Source organism: Lissotriton helveticus, chromosome 4_1, assembly GCF_964261635.1.
Source record: "Lissotriton helveticus chromosome 4_1, aLisHel1.1, whole genome shotgun sequence".
Taxonomy (NCBI): domain Eukaryota; kingdom Metazoa; phylum Chordata; class Amphibia; order Caudata; family Salamandridae; genus Lissotriton; species Lissotriton helveticus.
Window position 1 is genome coordinate 1,550,106,339 of NC_136063.1, and position 20,598 is coordinate 1,550,126,936.

At 45.8% G+C, this 20,598-nt stretch overlaps 1 protein-coding gene across 3 annotated transcripts in view; it reads left to right on the forward strand.

Moving 5' to 3' along the window:
- ADCY1 (adenylate cyclase 1) overlaps nucleotides 1-20,598 on the forward strand; it is a 1,411,272-nt gene that overhangs the window by 110,745 nt on the left and 1,279,929 nt on the right. The gene's annotated exons all lie outside the window — the stretch shown is intronic.

Here is a 20,598-nt window from a genome sequence, read left to right on the forward strand (position 1 = left end):
CCTTTTGTGACTGGATTTCTACACTACACTGAGATATGTGTCTCTTAAAAATTAGTCCTTCTCAACTCAGTATTGGTGCATGAGAACAAAATAATATTTCTGAATGCTTTTAAATGGGAGAACATTATTTAAAAAAAAAAGTTAACTTAATAATTAAGTTAACTCTTCATTATGGTTTTCGCCCTCTTCAGGGGTCATATTTATGGGCATCTTTCTCCTGGTGGCTGGTGAATATAGTGCCCTGTATGTGGCTGAAAAATACTGTCATTTTCTTTTGGGTGGAAGAAATTTGAAGTGAAGAAAAGCATTTCGGGGGAACATTGCCTTGATGCCAATTAAGTCCGAATGTTTTGTGGGGCATGTTTCTTCACTTTGGATTCCTCAGATCTACACAAATGATTGTTTTTTCCTGTTGTACAGTGGGCTGTTTGACACTGGGAGTGATGTGCCTGCTGCTTTTGAGGATATTTTGACATGGGAAAAAAAGTAATGATGAGTTTGCACACAGCAGGCATCTTGCGCCCAGCGTTTGGTAGACATACTGCCATATTTGTAACTGAAAAAATACAGCCATTTTTTTATATGGGAGAAATGTAACGTTCAATCAATCAATCAATCAAGGCATTTATATAGCGCGCTACTCACCCAGAGGGTCTCAAGGCTCTTGGGGGGGGGGGGGATCCGCTACTGCTCGAACAGCCAGGTCTTGAGCTGCTTCCTGAAGGCGAAGTGGTCTTGGGTGAGGCGGAGGTGGGTGGGGAGGGAGTTCCATGTCTTGGCGGCCAGGTAGGAGAAGGACCTTCCTCCTGTGGTGGCTCTTCGGATGCGGGGGACGGCGGCGAGGGCGTGGTTGGTCGATCGAAGCTGGCGGGTGGGAGTGTAGAAGTTGAGGCGGTTGTTGAGGTATCTTGGGCCTTGGTTGTGCAGGGCTTTGTGTGCGTGGGTGAGGAGTCGGAACGTGATTCTCTTGTTGATCGGGAGCCAGTGCAGGTCTCTCAGGTGTCCGGAGATGTGGCTGTGTCGGGGGATGTCCAGGATGAGTCTTGCTGAGGCGTTCTGGATCCGCTGGAGTCTCTTCTGGAGTTGGGCCGTGGTTCCGGCGTAGAGGGAGTTGCCGTAGTCCAGTCGGCTGGTGACGAGGGCCTGGGTGACCGTCTTCCTGGTCTCGGTGGGGATCCACCGGAAGATCTTGCGTAGCATGCGCAGGATGTTGAAGCATGACGTGGAGACGGCGTTGACTTGTCTAGTCATGGAGAGGGAGGAGTCCAGGATGAAGCCCAGGTTTCGTGCGTGGTCCGTTGGTTTGGGTGCGCTGCCCAGGGCAGGCAGCCACCAGGAGTCATCCCAGGCGGAGGGCGACGATCCCAGCATGAGTACTTCCGTCTTGTCTGAGTTCAGTTTCAGGCGGGTGTTCATCATCCATTCGGCTACGTCTTTCATCCCTTCGTGTAGGTTGGCTCTGGCGGTGGCGGGGTCGTTGGTGAGGGAGAGGATCAGCTGGGTGTCGTCGGCGTAAGAGATGATGTTGAGGTTGTGTTGGCGTGCGATGGCCGCAAGGGGTCTCATGTAGACATTGAAGAGGGTGGGGCTGAGCGATGAACCTTGGGGGATGCCGCAGATGACTTCGGTGGCCTCTGATCTGTACGGGGGAGGCGGACTCTCTGTGTCCTACCGGCGAGGAAGGAGGTGATCCATTCTAGTGCCTTCTCTTGGATTCCGATATTGCTGAGGCACTGTACTAGGGTGCGGTGGCAGACAGTGTTGAATGCCGCGGAGAGGTCCAGGAGGATGAGGGCCGCTGTTTCCCCATTGTCGAGCAGGGCTCGGATGTCGTCAGTGGCTGCGATGAGGGTGGTCTCGGTGCTGTGGTTGGCCCGGAAGCCAGACTGCGAGAGGTCGAGGGATCCATTCGTCTCGAGGAAGGCGGCCAGCTGCTTGTTGACGGTCTTCTCGATGACTTTGGCCGGAAACGGGAGGAGCGAGATGGGGCGGTAGTATTTGAGTTCGGTGGGGTCCGCTGATGGTTTCTTCAGTAGAGCGCTGAGTTCGGCATGCTTCCAGCTCTCCGGGAAGGTAGCGGTGTTGAAGGAGGTGTTGATGATGTCCCGCAGGTGGGGCGCGATGATGGAGTCGGCCTTGTTGAAAACGTGGTGAGGGCAGGGGTCGGTTGGAGATCCGGAGTGGATGGAGGTTATCGTGCGTAGGGTTTCTTCGGTGTTGATCGGGGTCCAGGCGCGGAGGGTGGTGGTGGGGGGCGCAGTTGCGGTCGTGGGGAGCGTTGGCTGTGTGCTGAAGCTGTTGTGTGTCTCTGCGATCTTGTTGTGGAAGTAGGAGGCGAGGGAGTTGCAGAGGTCTTGCGATGGGGTGATGTCGTTGTTTCCGGCGCTGGGGTTGGAGAGCTCTTTGACGATGTTGAAGAGTTCCTTGCTGTTGTGTGCGTTGTTGTCTAGTTGCTCCTTGAATGCGGTTTTCTTGGTGGTGTGGATCAGTTGGTGGTGTTTTCGGGTGGCGAGCTTGAGGGTGGTCATGTTGTCTGGTGTTGGGTCTTTGCGCCAGGCTCTCTCGAGGGCTCGGCAGTTCTTCTTGGAGCTCTTGAGTTCATCGGTGAACCATGGTGCTTTCTTACTGCCGGGTCTGCTGGGCGGGGTCCTCAGTGGGGCGAGGTCGTCTGCGCAGTTGCTGATCCACCTCGTGAGGTTGTTGGCGGCCTGGCTGGGGTTCGCTGAGCTGGCGGGTGGGTCCTGGCTCAGGGATGCGGCGAGCTGGTCGGCTGTGATCTTGTTCCAGCTTCTGCGTGCAACCTGTTGTTGGTGGTGGTGGATCGTGTTCTTTTTGAAGCTAAAGTGGACGCAGCTGTGGTCCGTCCAGTGGAGTCCGGTGGCGTGGCTGAAGGCAATGTCCTTGCTGGAGGAGAAGACGGGGTCGAGCGTGTGTCCGGCGTAGTGGGTGGGGGTGGTCACCAGCTGCTTGAGACCGAGGTTGGCGAGGTTGTCCAGTAGGGTGGTGGTGTTGCAGTCGTTGTTATTTTCCAGGTGGAAGTTGAGGTCCCCGAGGAGGATGTAGTCAGCGGAGGGGAGGGCATGCGGGCTGATGAAGTCGGCGATGTCTTCGCTGAATTGTGTGCGTGGTCCTGGGGGTCTGTAGATGAGGGTGCCTCTGAGGGTGGTCTTGGGGTCGGTGTGGATCTGGAAGTGCAGGTGTTCGGCGGCTCTGAGGGTGTCGTCGGTGTTGGTCGTGATGCGGATGGTGTTCCTGTGGATGATGGCGATGCCTCCTCCGGTCTGATTGACGCGGTCCCTCCGGGTGATCTTGTATCCGTCCGGGATGGCGATGGCGATGTTGGGTGCTGAGGAGGCGTTCATCCAGGTTTCCGTGAAGAAGGCGACGTCTGGTGATGTTGTGTCGAGCAGGTTCCAGAGTTCCACGGCGTGTCTGTGGATGGAGCGGGTGTTGAGCTGGATGCACTTGAGGTGGTTGCTGCGTTCAGAAAGATGTTCCATCAAGTGCAGAAAAATGTTCCTGTGAAAATTGTGGGGAATGTGATAATAACCACATAGTCAGTCATAATGAGTGCCTGAGTTGACTGAATAAGAAGTCTGTCACTTCATGCATTATTTTCGAAACTTCAATATTGCAATACCATGCTCCATATAGACCATATTAGTACTTCTCTCTGGTGTGTTGAGTAGTTCCTCTTTATAATTCTACAAATAAATGAATGTATTTAATCGCACTAATTTTAGATGTAAGTTAGTAAGCACATTCATAACTAATTTGCTAAATACGAATTTGTTCCAAAGTGTTAATTCGATACCTACTCCTTAATTTTTACCTTCACTATTTATTCTGTCATTTGGAATATTGTGATCAATAAGATAATACCAATAGCAGCAGTAGCTGTAGTATGAATACTATTAATAATACCACTACAGTAATACCGTGGGCATCCACATGTGTGCATGCATTGCCACCAATCTTTGTTCTTTTTTGGGATAATTTATCATTGTTTACCTTGTCAAGATGGCTGATGCTTTGAAAGTGCATTGTTTATCTTAGAAGGCCTAGATAAAAAGAGATGGTGTAGTTAAGCCTTGATAGCATGGCGGCCCTGTTATGAAATGAGGCTTCCCAGCAAGATTACTTTCTAGACTTTAAACTTTCGGGCAGACTAGATAGAAGGAAACTGGAGGCCATTGGGAATTGGGTAGCTGGTAAAGGCCAAAGTGTAGTATGTCTATATTTTGTTCATTATCACTAGGGTGGCTACCTGGCTGGTTTTCTGCCTGCATGACCAGCCTTTTGTTGTCCCGCTTAGTACAACAATTATAGAAAATCACCAAAGCCAGTATTTTCCCGCTTATGAGTACATAGTTCAAGCAACAAATATAAGAAGAAAGCAGTTTAAAATATGTTCTAGCTCTGCACCAATGATCTCTGAGTGATAATTAAAGAAAATAAAAAAAATGGAGTCATGTTATAAATAAATAAATCAGACTCTTTTATATAAAGTTCTAACAGGAGCACATGGCCTCCATTTTTCTCTTGGAAAGTTGGAATGCTGATTTATTTCCCATCTAGCTTTTCATTTCTTTGAGACATCCAGTAAAGTGTAAGGTTGACAAATCTGTGCTCGCAGTGTCTTATCCCTTGAACATTAGTTCAAACAATGGAATGAGTGTTATCAGGGCAGAGGGTCTGTTCCAGCTGGTAGTTCTTGATGAATTAAACTATCTGCCTCAGGTACAAATCGAATCGAAGGCGAAGAAACAAAGAAAAGCACAGAGGAAGTCTGAAGTCAAGTGGCTGAATAGACCCATTTTCTCTTGTTGTGATTGATTGGAGAGCAATCACATTAGCGCCGCCAGATGGTGTAACAGTGTTTTAACCTGTTGAAGTGAAGTCTGTAGTCATTTTTATAGGAGAGTCCAACAGTACAGGGATGGTTGAGTGATCGAGAGCCCGCTCTTCACGGATGGATTCTGTGCCAAGTCAAGTCTAAAGCTGTAACCGTTTTAATGCTGAGGGTTCCCAATCTAATTTTGAGACCAGGTGATCAATTGCAATAATGCTAATAAGGTTAATGTTAATAACAATAATAATAATACCAATAATGATAATAACATCAAAACAGCAACAATGATAACAATAAAAATAAGAATATTAATAATCACTATTAATATTATTATTAATAATACTACATTATTAAGGACAGTAATCATTATTCTTATTTGTATTAGTATTGTTATTTATATAGTAAAAATAGCAATGATAAAAATAATAATAATACTCATTATAATTCTTCGTCTTATTATAAATATTGTTATTATTATTATTAATTTTATTATTATTGGTATTCATTTTTTTAAAGCACTGCATTCCTAAGAAAAATGGAACTTTACACAAAACAGACACAAATAGCATCATAATAAAAACATTTAAAAAAAACAGCATATCCTGTGAGGGAGAGTGTACATGTAAGAGTAGAAATCAAAACCTATACATTGGGAGTTTTGGACTTGAGGGGCTAATGTTTAATATAATCAGGAGAAAGTAATGTTGGCACATGCGAGATGACGAGGAAAGAAGGAAAAAGGTTGGAGAAGAAGGGTTTGGATCGAGCATTGTTTTTTCAGTCAAAATGTAACCACTGCATGTTAAATGCAGTGAAAGGGGTGTTCAGTCACCTGACACAATTTGAGGACCTAAAAATGTTTGTCTAAGGCAAACAAGATGGTTTAGCACGTACAGTTAGCTGTAAGTATAGGGTCAAGTGATGTGGATAAACCTGCTGCTTTTATGGCCTCTAAAACCTAAATGTTAATTATTAGGCAAACATTCCCAGAGTCAAGCAGTAGGTAAAAATAAGAGCTATAGGATAGGGTGTCAGCAGATTGGACAATGTCATAATCTTTGAAGATTTTTGGATGATTCTTTTGAAAGACAGTATTCACCTAGCATAGCTTCGGGGGCTTGCACTCATTGGTTTACAAATGAAGGAATGCCTACTGAGGTATTATCACTGACGAATGTGAAAGTAGCACTTTATTAGGGACCGACTTGGATGTCGGGCAGAAAGCCACCGGCAGTCTGTCAGCGGCTTTCCGCCCAACATGGAGGACTTTCCTCTGACCGCCATATTATGAGGATGGCGGTCATAGGGGAACCTGTGGGGGGACTCTGCTCCTCTTCCGAGCAGCGGAATAAAATTTCTTTGAATGACATCAGAGCCAGCTTCGGCTCAGCCATTGGTATTATAATGTCGGTTTCAGACAGCCTTTACATGTCATCCTTTCTGACACGGAAATGCTGTCAGAAAGTGACTTTGGGGACCCCTAGCAGGGCCCCCAACCCCTCTGACCTCCGCTATAGAGCCTGGGTGGCACCTAAAGTGCTCCCCTAAACATCCCTACACTGTGTCGCAGGCACTGCATGGTTCCTGCCACACGGTTTGCAAACATCCATTTTTCAATGGAAGCTTGTGCTGTGGGCCTTTTCCACCCGCCGCACAAGCTTCCATTGAAAAATGGAAGATTGAGGGATTTCGAATCCTAATCCTGTGGTTGGAACCGCCAACGTAAGGTAAGGTGGTTCCAAACCGCATTGTCGTCCACATGGCATCATATGAGGCCCTTTTTTGTGAATGACTATACTACCACATCAAAGCAGAAACACTGTTTTATGTAAAATTCAATCCTTAAGAGTGGAGGTTGATATTCAATAAATCTCCTTCTGTGCAGAACTGGCATGACCCTTATTAAGTCAGTCATTGCAGATCAGTAGGGCATTACAGTGAAAGGGATTGCTGATTATGCACATTGAAAAGAGGATGCAACCTGAGTAAAAGCCCATTGAAAGAGGCATGACTTCTTGAATATTCTCTAAAGAAATACAACAATTATTGTTAGAATAATCTAGCTGAGGACTGTGTTGCATTCCAGCAGAAATATCTTTAACATTAAAACTTTGGAGGAGTGAGCGAATCTGAATATTTTCTGGATAATTAATTTCAGAATCAAACCTTGTTAGGTAGATGGTATTAAAAAATAACAAGTAGCAATTAACATGTTTTATATTGGTAGCCATTACAATGATGGGAGGCATCAATTAATTTATTTGCCTAAACGTTAAGCAGGATGATATCAGATGCATTTATTCATGCCAGGGAAAATCAATTTACTATTGTAGCCATCAGCTATAGCTTTCCTTATGATACATAGAAGAATTATACATTTATAAGCCATAACCTCCTTCACAAAAAGCATTTAATAAATAAGAAACCTTACACAGAGGAAACTGTTTTAATAACTAGCAGAGTGATGTACCATAAGACATTGAAGTAATGTATATAGTATGCGGTACCTGTAAGAACTTGTTATGAGCGAGGGAGCTCCTGCTTTGAGGAGCAATTTCACTTTTCAAAACTAAATTAATTTCAGCTGCTATGTTTCATCTTAAGCACCACTTTATGGCCTGTTCTGCTGTCCCACATCAGCTGCTCAGTCTTCACTGTGAGTCTGATGCATGAAGGCAGACTGCGTGTACGATCCTTATTCTTTATGTCCTGCATCGGTTGCTAAGTTTTTGTTGGGCATCTGATCCATGAGGAGAGACTGCATGTGGGGTCCTTATTTATTACTCTGTACTTCACAAAATAAACACTGTATTTATCTCAGCTTGACTTTCAGATTATCTATGTAACACAGAGATAAAATTAACCACACTACACACTTTCCATACAAAGATTAGGGAGAAGATGAGTCATGCTGCATTTCCCCTAAGGAAACCATCATGTGCCCAAAATATATCTTAGGATGTTAGTTGGACTTTAGGGCAAGCAAGTCCTAAGCAAGCAGCATTCCTAGATGATATCCAATGTGTAACACTGTTTCTTTCACAGAATTACATTGTATGCATGTATGTATACATATTTGTATTACACAAACCTAGCTAGAGAGCACCTTAGTGCTGAACAGAGGTGGAGATCCAGATTTACGATTCAGGATCAGTAATAGTGAAGTTATCACTATCAAATAATGTGTAATTGTCACCCCGTCTAGCTTTCAAGGTAGTGTGCTCAGCACCAGACACCAATGGTCATGGCCTATCATAAGCTGTGTCTATATCCTTGTGTAACGCCCCATTAGATCAATTCATTGGACAACCAATGTATATCTCTAGCAGTCATAAAGCACCCCGTACTGTTGCGCTGGGTGGTATGCCAGGACCATGTGTACATCAAAATGGTTTAAGCAACAATTCAGGGTATCCATCTGTTAAATGCTCATGACCCACGGTTTAACAAAATACCTTTCTACAAACACTACCCTACATGGATCCCTTATAATAAGCCTAAAGAGCCACTTCAACACAACATTAGGTGATACCTACTAAAAATGCTTCATAGGCAGTAGCGCGAAAATGTGATGCAGTGCGCGCAACGAAAATCGTGTTATTTATTTAAATGTTTACTTACCTGTAAAACTCCGTAATCCATACATTATTTCCCCCCACCCTGCCCCTCCCCCTGCCCACATCACCGCCCTACAGAAACACCTACTACCGACCACTACTGTTCATAAGTATTTTTAACGTTTTTTTAAAAATTCTCTGTGCCACAAATCTATGTACCATTGTCCCTGCTGTACAAACACCAAATTGGAGCTCTGTACGTGAGCAGGAGGAAAAGAAAGTTGAAGTATTAAGAGAAAAACACAGACATGCAAAATGGTCACTCAAATTCTACTCAGAATTTTAACATTTAATGCAAAAATATGTTTCCACAATATGGTGAGGCCATAATCAAGCTGAATGCGCCAGGTGTTGATCATATAAAATCTGGCTTTTCCACCAGGTTTACCACACGAAATTAAAAAATTAATTGATGCATATTTTATGTTTTATGTAGCAGGTACATGTCCCTAGACCACCAGAGCACTTTACACTTAACACAAAATGAAAAAACAAAAATGAAAGTCGTAGCAACAAAAGAACAAAAATAGCAGCTACCAGCGACAGTTGGTAAAAACATTAACCGCTTAACCGCGGCAGCAATTCCGCCGAGGTGCGGCGGTTTTATTGAGTGGGCGGGGCAACGGACGTGTGCAGCACTACGGAGGTAGTGCTCGCGTCGGCCGTTGGCCAACGGGCGCATTGAAGAGGTTAAATATGCAAGTGTATAGTATAGCCAGATTAATATATAAAAAAGTATGACTTTTCAGGGTATAAACATTTTTCAACCCATATAATGCAGTAGCCAAAAAACTGGGGTGAGGGGATACCTTCCATCCTGTAGCCTCCAGGCTCAGTTGGTGAGGCCCATTAGTTAGAGGTAAGGGGAGAGGAATGAAACTTCACAATAAATTGCTTTAGTCCTTTATATACATTCTGGTGACTCTTAGAGTGTGTTCAAAGAGAGAGACTGGTTTGCAATATGCTAGGGAAGTGTCTTTCTAGTTGAGTTAGGTAATGAGTTTCATTTGCACATTAAAAAGTTGACAAATATTTTTCTCCACCTAGTCGAAAGATGATAAGAGGTAGGTCTTATTAAACGTCAGTTGAAGGTTCTGACCTTTCTTGTAGTTTGTAATTTCTTTAATATTTCAGATGGTACTAGGATGTAGATACATTGCTTTAGTAAACACATGAACTTGAGCAAGCGGGTGTTTCTGGACTGGGCCTTGGCCCTCCTTAAAAACAGAAAATTTGAATAATGTAAGCAGAAACTAATGTTGTCCCCCACTACCATCTTAAACATTAATGGTGGAAGCACCTGTGCCAGGTGGAAGAAAATGGTTTCTAAAACACAGCTCACTTGGAGGTTCTTAAAGATGATTCTCAAGAAATATTCTAGATTCTTAACATTTGCCTTTTCCTCATCACATTGTTGAAAGATGTGTGAAACTGTCCTGAGCCACCAATGTTCCCCAAGGACTTCCAAGTATTGATCATGATGATTGTGGTCTAGGTTTAACTGTGGTTAATAACTAAGTATTAATGTTTTAAGATCATTAAGACAATTATTTTGTGAGCCATATTGTTTAGGACTGCCATCTAGCAAAATCATAATATGAAAATAATGACTGGATTAAACAGGGCCCGTGAGAGTGAGGAACCCTGTGGTGCATCATAGAAAATGAGTAATTTTGAGAGAAGAATTAGTTCACTTTAAGCGATGCTGAACATCCAGATGGAAATGTTCTGAACAAACTTACTATTTTAATTGAAGATATGAAATTCTATATTTAGGAATAAAAGCATGCCAATATAATCCAACTTGTCATCAAGTTGAAACAAAGGACCTGATTTAGATCTAGACGGATGGATTACTCCATCACAATGGTGACAGATATCCCATCCGCTAAAATATAAATTCCATATGATATAATGGGATTTATATTTTGGCGGACGGGATATCTGTCACCGTTGTGATGGAGTAACCCATCCTTCAAGATCTAATTCAGGTCCTAAAAGATTACGTTGTACAATTATAAATGAGGTCCTCTGTAGTGGCAGGGGAAGAACGGTGCAACTTTTCATGCCTTGAATATCAAACATGACAATATTAGATGCAGAATTATTTTAAATGAAAACCTTACTCTTAGTGGCAACTTTTCAATATCTGCCAGAAAACAAGGTGACTGCACTGCCAAACAAGGCAGACGTGCCTTGAATGGCTCGCATCTTGGCCGAGGGAATCTGTCACTATGCGCCACAGGACATTCTCTAAATACCCAGATAAGGTGGTCACATAGCAGCCCCTCATCTGTGAGGGACTTTCCTACAGTTTCCTGGAGACTCAAGGCGAGAAAAAAGACAAGCCTTTGTGGATGACTGGCCAATGTGAGGCAGCAAGAGTGAGACAGGGGCTTGCTTCGCGGGCGGCGACCAACCCGCCAGAGAGTCTGCCAGTTCTGATCGACATGAGGTCGACCCTGTTCCCCTTCAATATCCTGGCAAGCTACTGTTGACTGGCAAGCTGCCTGGGGTGACTGATCGCCCCAAAATAGCCTCTTGGATGGCAGAGTTGACACGGAGCAGCAGGTGGTAAGTCTAGACATCCCCTCACCCCTTCAGGTGGGAAGTCGACTGCGATGGGGCCGGTTGCGCTGCATTGACACTGCCCAATAGTCAGCTTGCTGGAGAAGACAGAGCTGCAAGCGGCTTCTGATTGTTCGAAAATTATTACCACAGTCACGCTTTTGGTCTTCAAATGAAGCTTTAATTCATACAAAACAAGACATTTGCTAAGAAATAAGTACGGCTTCAAGAGAACCAGAAAACAAGAACATCAAAAATCCTTTTATTTCTTCAATCATATCCAGAATTGAGTTTGACTGTTCATGAAGAGTGAACAACTGAAGTTGGACCTGCCTGATACAGCAGCCCAGACAGTCGTGAATGTGCGTATTTTGGATTTTTGCATTAGATACCCGTATGTCTTGCTTAGGGGATGTCCTTCATTCATTCTGCAAACACCGTCCAGTGAATTCTTGTATACGTCATACATGTAATAGGCTATAACATGACAATAAGCTATTGTAAGTTTTATCGTGCTGATTCAAAAACATATTTCCTTGTGTTGCAAACGAAATGTTAGTCAACACATCAGCATCAGTGTTTACCTGGCCAATGTTGTAACTTGAATAATAGAGGGAGTTATAGTTTCACCCAATTGCAATTTGTTTTTACTGATCTTTTGTTCTCCAGTGTCCCTCTTTGGTTATCATTGGCCCTTGGGAGTCGTGATGGAGAATGAGCCGTTGTGAAATAGACAATGATGAGGAAAGAAACTAAAGTGTGCGTTATTGATTGAAAAATGCTCTTTTCAAGAAGGCAGAATATTCCGAGGTGAATTATAATTTCATTCAATTTCCAGATGGCAAATAAACTCATTGTGGTGACTGACAGCACAAATTGAAAGCAAACATGATAATTCAGACTCATTTCAAATTCATAGATAACTGGGAAGCGGATTTGCATTTTCATGAGACTGCCAGTTCAAGCCACAATGCTCGAGCCGTGTAAGCTCGAACTGTGTGCAGTGATGCACTCAGTGTGTGGTCATGCAAAAGGTACTCACACAAGGTTTTGGGAAAGAGTGTTAAATATCACATGTTGTCAGTTCTAGCACGAACCCGGCTTCTTTTTTCCGCCATATTGTTTACTGAAGCGACAATGATTTTTACAGTGATGATTAATTGAAATGATTAGATTTCATTGCAGCAGCAGTGCAAATGAAACAAGCTGAGACTGTTCACACAGAAATCTTGTAGACATATCTCCTCTCGACCCCCGAAGCATTTTGCTTTGCGGAATATTTTAGTTTCTGCTGAAGAACTGATTGTCAGACTACATAGAGAACAATTCTGCATCAGCATTTTGACCAGCATTTCGACCACCGACACGTGGCAATGTGATTTTGCACAGTTTTTTCATATATACTGTACTCTTGGTTTTTGTCAGGCAGTGCGAATGTTTGCATACTTATGCACAATTGCAATCTGTGTAATAAAGAGATGGTGCAAAACATGTCCCTATGATCTTCATGTATTGTGTTGCAGAGCATGTCCCCACTCTTCCCAACATGAATTGTTGGTGAATTACTAAAAATGCAATGTTATAACCCACAACAAATGTTAACATTTTAAGATGCTGCAATAAAGTCTGTAATGGAAACAGATACAAATCTGAATCAAGAAAGGATCAAAGGTGGGATATAATTTCCTGGTTTGATAATGTTTTTAACATTAGGAAAAGCAGAAATATGTTAATTTTCTTCTAATCAATATACCCATTATCACAACTTTTGTTGCTCAATTTCCCATTTTGATGGAATCATGATTTTTATTTGCAAAACGGTAATAAAGATACATTAAACACTGCTGAAGTATACATGAATAAACTTTCTTACTGATTCACTGCTGAGGTATGATTTAACGGTTCATTAAAAAACAGCATTCAGATGGTATTCTTTGAATATAAAACAGTTTTCTTTGGTAACAAAGCTGCTGCCTGCTATTAATATGCAGTTTTCTTTATTTTCTACTTTTTTTTTCAATCGTCTTCATGATTTTGGTTCTCTTGGGCTTAATTGATTTCCATTATTTGACCATTAAACAGCACTTACTCAAAATAGTATGAATGCCATAGGTTAGTTTCATGAATGGTTGAGGCGTCCCTCTACTAAAATGAACAGTATTTTATGGCACAAGATTATATTGTTGCTCTTCATTCAAATTACTTCAATCAAAGAATGTATAGTCAACATCAGGGATAGTCTTTTACAAACATTCACATAACTCTGTAAATTGGCCATGAAACCTCCAATTAATTGTAAGCAAAAATACAAAAAAGACACAGTCATTTCTATTTGTACAAATTGTATATGAATACTACCAGAACATTTTAGATGTGTTGGGCTTAATTCCCAAAGATTTCAGATGTATTACTAAATGCTCCACAGAATCCATTTCTGAATAGTCCCCAATGTATAACGCTTGTCTAAGTGATTGCAACTTACAAATGTACCTGTACCTCCGATAATCCAATGCTTCTGATATTTGCCAACCCACACTGTCTGAAATTAATTGCAAATCATATTTTTGCATATTCTCCTTTCTTCAAGAATTCAGTGTTCTATGGCATTCTTTATTAAAATGTATTATTTTCCACATTTGTAAAGTGCAAACTTATCACCCCTAAGGGTATCCAGGTGCTGGGGGGCCATCAGGAAGATATTGTGCGGAGTCACATGTTGTTGAGCTGAGCTGCGGCCAACATTTGTACCGTGACCCTTGCACTTCGGAGTCAGCCAATCTGGCAGCTGCGCCACACCTCTCCCACCCAAGGCAGGTGGACTGGGTTTGTTCAAATATTTGTGTTTGATGCAGCAAACATTAAAGGATTTGTTCATCATAACCTTCCACGACCTCCAAACATTACAAAGAAAAGTATAATTATATTCAATTGTTAGATGTGCTTAACCTACGGCTCCTTAGAGTGTGCAATTATTTGAAGGAGCAGCTCCTGTAATTTTGTAACTCAAAAAGCTTAAAATTCATATATACAATGTATTCTATCTTTTAGGTGCACCAATCAGCAATTCATAATTCACATAAAAATGATGTCAAAGGTAAATTCAGTTTGGCAAAATATATGGTTATACCCTCAAACATTAACTGAACAAATTCAGGATCCATTGATTACTTATATATGGGAATTGAATATGATTGCAATTTCCTTGTATTAAAAGCTTATCTTGTGCAATTACATATACTTTTAGTGCTTATCAATGAGAAAAATATAGGTGTGGAGTCTACTAAATAGAATACATAGGAACCACAATATAACTTGTAATGTTTTGGCATTTATTCATGGCTTTGAAAGATATAAATTAGTATTATTCTATGTAAGTATATCTTAATGTATTGTTTTATATATGACTCATTAAAATCCTGAAGGAGTTCCTTATGTTTATGAAGAAAACTTATTGGCTGGTCTTTGGCTGTGTCTTCAAAGTAGTAATAAAAGATTACCTTTTGATGTAAGATATGTGTGGACAAGTCACATTCATTAGACAACACAGCACTGAGCCAAATCCCGAACTAGTTCCTCACACTGTTGATCATGTTGTTTCCCTCATATTCCCCATGGACACTACCCCGTGTCTGTTTCCAGATATAAATTACAATCTGAAACCCTACTGTCATACCTGGTTCACATGGATTACCCCGAGGTCCCTTATGTCCTCGTCCCATTCATTAACTAATTGGAGATAACCATCTCCCGACAGAAAAAAAAGAGCAGAGGCATGTTGGGACCCTAATACTGCCCCTCCAACCGGGAGTGCATAAGCAGTACTTACCCAGCATCCCATCTGTTCTTTTTTTCTGTCTTCGACAGTATTGACTGTTGGTATGCTGTTAATGTTGCTGCCCCTGCTCCTGCTGGGCTGGGGTGGCGTGCAGGCTCTTCTCTGCTCCCCCTGCCCGGCTGCCTGGCTTCGCGGGCAGGGGTGCTGTTTCCTGGTGTGTCTACCTTCCGGCCTGCCTGGCTTGCTGGGAGGCATGGCTTCTTCCTGGCCGGTGTTCCTCGGATTCTTACCAGCCCTTTGCGGCCGGTGCGCCACCTCCCGGTGGCTTCCGGGTCGTTGTGCGCATCTCCCCGAGCTTGGCCGGGTGCGAGACGCGCTGCGCTGGATGTTTTGAGCGCTGGGTGTTTGAGAAGGATCCGGAGCCGGCTGTTTGACTGGGGGCCTTGTTCGTGATGCTCCGGCCCCCGCTCCGTATGAGTCCCACTTTGCGGTGTCTTTTGCTCTCTCTCTGTGTCGGTGTTGGGAGAGCACAGACATTACAGTGCTCAGCGGCAGTGGCGGCAGCTTGGGGTGTGTGCGCTGCTTGTTCGCTCCTTTGCCTCGCTTCATTCACCGTGGTCTGGGCACAGAAACTGCTATGTCTGTGCAAAGTCTCCATGTGGCTGTGCCTCGTGCACGCTGGTGAACTTGAAGTGCTAGGGGCGGGGCAGCTTTATTTGGCTTGCTTCGCTTGTCTCTGTGCAGCACTTTCACTCTGCTTTTATGTGGGAGCTACTGGATGGGTGACGCACGCATTGAGCTTGTTTTGCACCATGATGTTTGTGAAGTGGTGCTACTAATGCTTTTTCTTCTGCTGTATGTATTGGGGTGCCCTCTGGGCGGTGCTGGCCTTTCCTTTCTTCCCGGTGCCTTCGTTTGGGTTCTCCCTGGCCGTGGGGTTCGATCCCTGTTTCTGCAGTCGGTGTGTCCTCCGGTGGCTGGCTTTTGCGCCCTGCTGGACTTTTTCTGGACACTGTTTTTCCCTTGGCCCTTTTCTTTTTCCTGGCCCTTCTGGTTGTTGGGCTACGGGAGTCTCCTGGGGATGCCAGGGTTTGAACCCGGGACCTCATGCTTGCATTCACTCTGCCTCTGAGCTACATCCCGGTCGGGGCTCTCCCGGCTTCCCTGCTTGCTGGTGCTGGGCTGCTGCCTTTTCCTTGGGCTGCCTGGTTCCGGGGCTGGTGGGGGGCATGGCTTCTTGTTCTGTCTTTGGTCAGTTCATGCTGCATGTCGGGGTCCTTCTCTTTCTGGTGAAGGGTTTGTACCTTTGGTGGTGGGGCGCTCCTTCTGGCTCCTGCCTTGCTGCTTGGTGGCTGGTTTCTTTTTTCGCTGGCCTTTTGGGTTGGCATCTGGCTTCGGCTTATGTTGCTCCCTTCTGCCGGCTTTGCTGGGGGTGCTTTCTGCTGGGGCTGGTCTGCTCCGAGTGGGTAGCTTTCTGCGGTCTCTTGCTTGTGACGCTCCTTTTGGGGTGCGTCCTGTATGGGCTGCTGTCTCCCTTCTTCTTGGTTCGCTTTTTGCGGGCTCCTCTTCCTTGCGCTGCTCCTGGCGTTCGCTGCCTGGTTCGGTGCGCCTTTGGTTGGGGCTGGGCTTCTCTGTTTTGCTGGTTGCCGGGTCTCTGGCTTCCCTCCGCCCTACCCTTGTGGTGTGTGGTGGGGTCCCGGGTTTTCCCTGGTGCTCTCCTGCCATGGTCTGCATGGTGGATGTGTTTATGTTTCCCCCGCGGGCCTTCTTCCTTGGGTCACTGCCTTCGGGTGGGGGCCTTGCCCCTGGTCCTGCGTGCTTTTGAGTTTTGTTCCGGGCCTTGTTGGGGGTTTCTCCTCTCTGTTGGGCTTGTTTGCTGCTTCTCTGGAATGTTGGCATTCTCCCTTCTTTTTGGTGGCCTGCCTCTGGTTGGCGCCGGTTCCTGTCGCTCCTGTGGTTCGCTGGTTCCATTTTTTCACTGGCTCTGTCTGTGCTTGCTCTTGGGGTTCCCTGTGTTGTTGGGTTCTTCCTGCCTGCTTGCTTCCGACTTGCCCGCTGCTGCTCTTGTGTCGGGGTTGCCTCACGCTTCCTCGGCCGCGGCCTGTTGGGGTTGCACTTCTCTTTCCCCCTTCTTCTGGTTCCTTTGCAGCTCCCGACCACCGGTTGGTCGTGGGTCGGTGTTTTGGCTCGGGGGGGGTCCTGTTGTCTCCCCTGGTTTCCTGTTTGCCTGCAGCGGGTTTTCCCCACTTTTCTTTCTGTTCCTCGGCACCTCCTTCTTGGGGTGTCTCCTGGGTGGCTGTCGTGGCCTGGCATTGGTTGTGCTGCTTCTGCCCCTTTTTCCCGGGTGGCCTTGCCTCCGCTGCGGGCTGCCTGTTGTGTTGTGGCCTGTGCTCTGCTTGCGGTGCACCTCCGCTTCCTCGCTTCGGCTTGAGGGTTTGGTTGGCGGGGGCTTCTGGTTCCTGGAGTTTTTTGGGTCGTGGTGTACCTGCCGCTGCTGTTTGGGCCTGGCTGTCTTTTGCTGTTGCCGCGCCCTTGGCGGGGCTCCTGTTATTCCCCTTTCCGGGTCTCCTGTTCTCCCGGTTGGTGGCTTGGGGCCGTGCTGCCTGTCTGCGCTGGCTGGGTGTCTGCTGGGGCTTTCTGCTCTTGCATGTTGGTCTTCTTTTGGGCTCTGCGTCCTTGCATGGGCTCTCTTTGTGTCCTGGCGGGGCGCTCTACTGTTGTGTCCGCACCCTGGGGGGGTCCGTCGGGGCCTTTTTCCTGCTGGCGGTTCTTGGCGGTCTTCTTTTGCCTGTGTTGGGGCCTTTCTGGGGTCCTTTGGTTCCGGTGGTCTGCGGCTTCTTGCTTGTTCTGGTTGTCCTTGGGCTGTGCCTCCTGGGCTTCCTGGCTGTTTTGCCAGCTCTGGGGGTGTTCTGCTGTGTGTTTCCTGGTTCGCTTCTGCCTCCCTTGTTTCTCCGGCCTTGGTTCCCGTTGTGGTGCTGTTGGGTGCCCCCCCCTCTCTCCGGGTGGGGTGTGGTTCCGTGGTGCTCTTGCCTCGGTGGGGTTCTCCCTCCTGGCTGCTGGTTGTCTGGGGTCTTCTGCTTGTTGGCCCTCTGCTTCTCTGCTTCCTCTGGCTTCCGCTTTGGTGTTTTTCTCTGTTCTTTTCCGCCTTCTGTGTGGTTCGGCGGTGGTGTGCTGGGGGTTCCCGGTTCCTTCCTGCCCTTCTGCTGTGCCGTGTGCGCTGCGTGGGCTTGTTCCCGGGTTTTGGTTGGGCCTGCGGACCCTCCTGCGTGGTCCGGTTGCTTGGTTCTGGTCCTGTATTTCTGTTTCCTTTGGCGTTTGTTGCCCTGGTTTCTGCTGGTTTCTGGGCTTCTGTCTGGCCTTGCGGGTGTCGGGCCTTGTGGGTTTTTGGTCTGGGTGCTGTGCGCCCTGTGGCTGTTTTTTTGCTGCTGCTGCCCGTGCTGCTTGCTTGGCCTGGGTGTGGGGTGCCTGTGCGGTCCTCTGCCATGTTGGCACCTGCTTTTCTTCTGCCCTCTGTGCCTGGTGTGGGGGGCTGCTAGTTGCTCCCCGCTTGCTCTGACCTCCCGTCCTGCTTGTTTCCCTTCCTTTTGGGGTTGGGGGTTTCTTGGGGCTGTGGCCGGTGGCTCTGTCCTCGCCCAGGTTGGGCTTGTTCGTTTTCCGGTCTTGTTGGCCTTTCCTTTGTTGGTCGGCTTTCGGCTGGTGCTTCTGGGGGCGTTTCTGGCCTGTGCTCTTTGTGTTGGCCTTCTCTTCCCCTGCTGTTCTGGGTTCGGTGGCCTTCCTGGTTGTTTGGTGGCCTCCTGCCCTGTTGGGTTTTTTGGCCTTCTGACGGGGGCCGCGTCCTGCGGTTTCGTGGGGTTGTCCGATTTCCGGCCTTTGCCTCCTCGCCCCCTTTTTTTGGTCGGTGCCTTTGTGGCTGGTGTGTCCTGTGGGCCTTCCCTTTGGTTCTGTGCCCGGGCGGCCTTCTCTGGGGGGTTGTTTGGCTGTGTCCTTTGGGTCTTGGTTCAGGTTGCCCTGTCTCGAGTTTCTCTGGTTGGCGGCCTCCTTGTTGGAGGTTCTGGCCTTCTGTTTTTGGGTTGTCTCCGGTCCTTGTTTTGCTCCTGCTGTCCTGTTTTGGGTTGCGGACCGGTTGTTTCCTGCTGTTCCCTTTTCATCCTTCTCGGTGCTCCCTTGGGTTGCTGCTTTGTTGTGGTTTCCTGGGTGTGCTTGGGGGTGCGGAAGGCCGGTTTTCTGCTTTGGTATTCTCCAATTAGTTAATGAATGGGACGAGGACATAAGGGACCTGGGGGTAATGTTACATTACTTACCGGTAATCTTCATTACCCCAGGTCCCATTGTCCTCGTCCCATTCATACGCCCCTCCCTCCCTCCCGGGCGGCCGGCCTTCCTGTCTGGGCTTGGTTGTACAGACGGGATGCTGGGTAAGTACTGCTTATGTACTCCCAGTGGGAGGGGAAGTATTAGGGTCCCAGCATGCCTCTGCTCTTTTTTTCTGTTAGGAGATGGTTATCTCCAATTAGTTAATGAATGGGACGAGGACAACGGGACCTGGGGTAATGAAGATTACCGGTAAGTAATGTAACATTAGTCATCCCTGTTCCCCCAGCTACCACTGACATCTCCATTCATTTAGGTCCTTAGTTCATCAAAATACATCTTGTTACAGATGTCTATACATTTTATTATAGGGAGCACTCGCATTTTTCACTCCAGTGAACCTTCACTTCTTTTAGCCATGGTCCATAATGCTCTTTCACCAACACCGATCTCCAAGCATAGTGAAACAAATAATCAACAGACATGCTCATCTTTGTCTTTCAAGCATTATCTATGTAATGCCAAAGAGCCTGCAATAAATTCAACATTTTCCCCCAAATGCATCACTTTTTCCCGTATTTCAAGTTACTTTTGTACCATTTTTAATTAATCTGTGTATTGTGATATCGAATTTCTATAATTTTCTCACACTTGTCTGCATGCCAGCAATTTCACTCTCAACCTAGCTATGCATTTGAACCTTTCCTCCAACCTGATTACTTGCACCAATGCCTCATTCAGCAGTCTCCTCTGTCCTCTGTATCTGTCAAATCATTTAGGGTTTTCTCTCAAAAGCCTAAATCAATCTTATCATTTAATCCAGTTCTAGTTTCTGGTACCTAACCTAATAAAAAAGATTCTAAAGCATACCTTACTTACTTCTCTTTTCACATACTTTTTCATGTACACCTCCTCTTATTCCTGATTTGTTTGATCAGTTTCCCACTATACATTTGCACATTTCTAGCCCCAACCAATGCTAACAATCTCTTCACAAGTCTCTAGAATCTAGCTCTCTACATCACCTCTGTTGGATCCGTTTCAGGTGGACCCAAGGCAAACAGGGGCTACTGACCCTCAACTGTGGTGGACTAGATCAATTAACACACAAAAGGTGATGAAAGGAATGCTTGCAAAATGTCTAACCACTGGCAATACCTCAGTGGAGCATTCAAACCCATAGTTTTTTTGCCCATCATGCCACCTCAGATTAGACTCAGTCAGGTGCAAATCAGTCTTTCACTAATAGGTTATATTGTGTGCCATGTTATGTGTATTTGTAGAGTGCACTATCACCCGCAAGGGTATGTTTTCCGTACTGAAAAGGTGTACAGGTCTCTCATGAGGGCAAGGGGGAGGTACTCGAAGAGCCAATTCATCAGCTTCCTGCAGTACTCAAGTAGAGAGGAGGAAACTCTAACGTGTAGTTGATGTCATTCCACATTTGGACGTAACTTTTGAGAAGGCTCAACCTC